Below are 4,282 nucleotides of genomic sequence, written 5' to 3'. Positions count from 1 at the left end.
GGAGTGGCCTCTTTCGCTGAAGCGGTGGGTGGAGCGGTGCTTCCTCCGGCATCTGCAAAACCTTCTCTGAACCTTCCCTGAGCCTTCCATGAACAGGTGGGTGGAGCGTTGCTTCCTCCTCTGCCGCACGTCGCTCGAACGAAACAAGATGCAGCTGACGGTCAAGGAGCGGCTGTAGAATTTGGCTCATCCCGGTTGCACCTCGGCTGCACCTCGGCTGCACCTCGGCTGCACCTCGGTTGCACCTCGGCTGCACCTCGGCTGCACCTCGGCTGCACCTCGGCTGCACCTCGGCTGCACCTCGGCTGCACCTCGGCTGCACTTCGGCTGCATCTCGGCTGCATCTCGGCTGCATCTCGGCTGCACCTCGGCCGCGCTCGCCTCTCCCTCATCGAATCTCGTTGAATCTTGTCGAATCCTGTCGAATCGTGTCTCTGCAGGAGCTGATCGACGCCGCGGCCGCCGACGGCGAGATCCACTCCCGCGATTGGGAGCGCGAGCCGATGCCGTCGCGCGACACCCCGCGAGACCGAAAGCGCGGCCAGCTCGGAGGAGGAAGCTATGAGCGGGACGGGCGGGAGCGCTCCTACGAGCGGGAGCGCAGCGGCCGCCGCCGCAGCCGAAGCCGGGAGCGCAGCGACCGCCGCTCGTCGTACGACCGCGACCGCGACTACGACCGGCGGCGCGGGCGCGACTACTATTCCGACCGGCGGAGGTGAGAGAGGGAGAGGGAGAGAGAAGGGGGGGCAGAGGGGCAGAGAGGGGGCGGGAGCGGTCGACAAGCTTTTCTGCGCGCGCTTTGGCCTAGTCGTCTAGCAAAGGGAGCGGTGGCGGCAGGGCTTGTGCGGCTTGCGCGTGCTCCCACTGGTTGGCTCACACAACACACATGCACATGTGCATATGCACATGTACATGTAGAGTCTGACGTCTGTCGCATGCACATTTTTTTCTTTTTCGGCGCATCTAAAGATATAAGGGGGGTGGGGGCGTTTATCCCGGCTAACCTCGGAATGTGACACCAGAATGGCTGTGCTGGCTCCTACACAGCCATCTTACCTAAGGATGGCTGAGCTAGCTACAGCGCAGCCATAGCCTCCAGGCCGATGGCTGCAATACACACAGGGCAGCCATCCTTGGTAGACATGGCTGGAGACGCACTACCGCAGCCATACCGCCCGCCTCGAGGTGAGCCCTCTTGGCTGAGCTGGCTTCATCGCAGCCATCTTGGGTAAGATGGCTGGGGGACAGCCATTTCAGCCATTTCAGCCATCTACTATGGCTGGGGCACAGAGATTGCAGCCATCCTCCAGAGCCATGGCTGGTGATAATTCGATGGCAGCCAATGGCAGCCGTCCCGCGAGGCCGGGGGCGGCAAGCGCGCAGCCATTTGTGCGTGTGGCGGGGGCGGCGGACGGCTGCCATCGAATTATCACCAGCCATGCTCCGGAGGATGGCTGCACTGACTGTGCCCCAGGCAATAGTAGATGGCTGAACTGGCTTTGGCCCAGCCATCTTACCCAAGATGGCTGCGATGTAGCCAGCTCAGCCATGAGGGCCCGCCCCGGGGCGTGCGGTATGGCTGCAGTAGTGCGTCTCCAGCCATCCCTACTCAGGATGGCTGCCCTGTGTGTATTGCAGCCATCGGCCTGGAGGCTATGGCTGCCCTGTAGCTAGCTCAGCCATCCTTAGGTAAGATGGCAAAAATATCTCTCAAGATGGCTGTGAAGGAGCCAGCACAGCCATTCTGGTGTCACATTCCGAGGTTAGCCGTTTATCCGGGCAAGTTTATCCCCGTGACCGGAGGAACTCGCGGACCCGAGAGGGGCAAAGGAGCCAATTGTGGCGCGCCGCGCCTCAATTGTGTACTTGACACAGCACCACTGCAAAAAACGCCATGTCTGTGGATCTGTCCCTTTTCGAGCAGCAAGGGTGCAAAGTCGACACAGGATACGACCTTGATGTACTGCAGCAAATTTTCGACGATCAACACTCGCACAGTGGCTCGGCGCCGGGAAGTTTCGGCGGCGCGCTTCCCGCACCGCCGACGCAGGCAAAGCTGACCAAGCAAGCGGCGTACTTTTATTGCTACTACATGTGCGTGCCGTAGGAGTATTCTCTCTCTCTTCATCTGCGGCGCGGCTGCTGCCCGCCGCCCTCACTTCATCCCCACCCCTCACCCTCCCGTGCGCGCTGCTGCAGGTGGATCCACAAGGGGATCCACCCAAAGTGGAAGGAGGCGTGGACGATGCCCAAGTTCCCCTCCCTAAAGATGTCCGAGCGGACCTTCGACCGGCGAGTGCTGCCAATCGGCATCGCGCTGAAGCAGATGAACTACATCGAGTACGACCGCCGGTGCGCGCCTAGACATACCCGCGCAGACACACTCTCTCTCGGCACGTGTGCGGCATCACCACGCGGCATCACCACGCCCTGCCTCGCCTCTCTTGACCAGTACAATCACGGCACACTCGCCCGCACCTCTCTCTCTCTCTCTCTCTCCCCCCCCCCCCTCTCGCCCCTGCCACCTCCCTCTCTCGCTGCCGCCGCCGCCGCCGCCGCCACCGCCGCTGCCTCACCGCTCCGAATCTCCCTCGCCGACTCGCGCACCGCCGTCGCACCGCAGGCTTGACGAGTACAACCACGCGCCGCACTTTGCCGACCGCGTCACCTCCATCGTGGACACGATGCCGGTCAAGGTCCCCGCGCCGACGTCGTACCGCTTGCGCAAGCTGCTTTGGAACCCCAAATGCGCCCCGCTCTCGCCGGCTCCTCTCGGTGACGCCCCGGTCTTACCGGTGCCTCGGCACCGTGCGCCGCAGATGGTTGCTGTGTGCTCAAGATCCAGGTCGGCATCACCCTCAAGGGCGAGATTGTCCTCTGGACAGGACCGCACCTCGGCGTCACCGCGGACAAGGTGATTTGGGATTCGACATTTGATTTGGTGCGCCCACCCCGGCCTCATCCCAGTGTCACGACCCGCCCACCCGCCACGGATCGCCCATCCTCCCCCGCTCGCAGCACCCGCTCGAGGACTGGGAGCTGTGGCTCGCCGACCTCGCCTACATCGGCTGCCGCGGAATCATGACCAAGTTCAAGGGCAAGGACCTGACCGAGGAGCAGCAGATCTTCAGCAACATCCACGAGCACATCCGCAACCGCGTCGAGAATGTCATCTCGGCCATCAAGGCTCCTCCATCCCCACCCTCGCCCCTCACCCCCGCCCCTCATCCCCACCCGCCGCCCGCCGCCTGCTGCCCCCTGTCATCGCCCCCCCGCGTTGACCCGCCCACCGCCCACACAGGTGCCGCACGCCATGTTCCGGCCGGGCGCGTACCGCCGCGCGCTCAAGCACCTCACGGCGATGCTGCACGTCGTTGGCCACACGACCGCCCTCCAGCTCAACCGCCGGCAGCGCTTTGAGACCTTCGGCCCGTGGCCGCACGGCCCGGCGCGCGCCTAGGAGGGTGGCGCCACCCGGCGACCCCGCCGGGGTTTGTCGCGCCCACGGCTCGCAGAGCCGTGGGCGCGACTTTGTAGTGTGTATTAGTTAAGTAGCCGCAGTCGGCGGCAACGCTCGAACTGCTGGAACGGCCGGGAACTGCCAGGAACTGCCAGGAACTGCCAGGAACTGCCAGGAACTGCCAGGAACTGGAGGGTAATTCGAGTGAACTCGGTGTTACTTGTGCCCACTGCGCCTCACCTGGGCCACTCGTGAGCATGCGGGAGTAACCTGAAGCACGTCCAAAACTCGAAACACCCGTTCACACCCGTACTCGAAGTGGCTGTGAAATTTGGCTTGACGCTCCGAGGAGTCTCGAGCTTCAGCTGGCGAACCATCATGCCGCTCTCGGCACCGCAGCAGCGCGAGCGCCGCGCCGCGCAGCGCGCTGCCGAGGCTCAGGACGCGGCTCGCGGGCAGCGCAACCGCCCGGCGCCGAGCCGGTGCTAGGCCGCCTCCGCTGCGCCTGCTTCCTTGCGCGCCGCTGGACGTCGGCCGAGAAGACCGCTTCCCTCTGGGGACCCGACTCCGCGAAGATCGCGCGCGCGTCGTGAGTGGCGGCGCGCGCGCGATCTCCGTTCCCGGGCACGCCGGTCGCAGTGGCATGGGCTCCCAGGCTCAAAAGCGCTCCCGTCAACAGCGAGCGAGCGCCGCCGCTGCTCCTCCTCCCGCCGCCGCTCACCGAGAATACGGGGCCGCACGTTCCGCCGTCCTTCGTTCGTCGCTATTCGCCTGACGCTGTATCGATCCTTCACCTACAGTATACGTCCGCTCCCCTCCCTA

Source organism: Emiliania huxleyi (genome assembly GCF_000372725.1).
Source record: "Emiliania huxleyi CCMP1516 unplaced genomic scaffold EMIHUscaffold_417, whole genome shotgun sequence".
NCBI lineage: Eukaryota > Haptophyta > Isochrysidales > Noelaerhabdaceae > Emiliania > Emiliania huxleyi.
Note: the sequence above shows the minus strand (reverse complement) of the source record.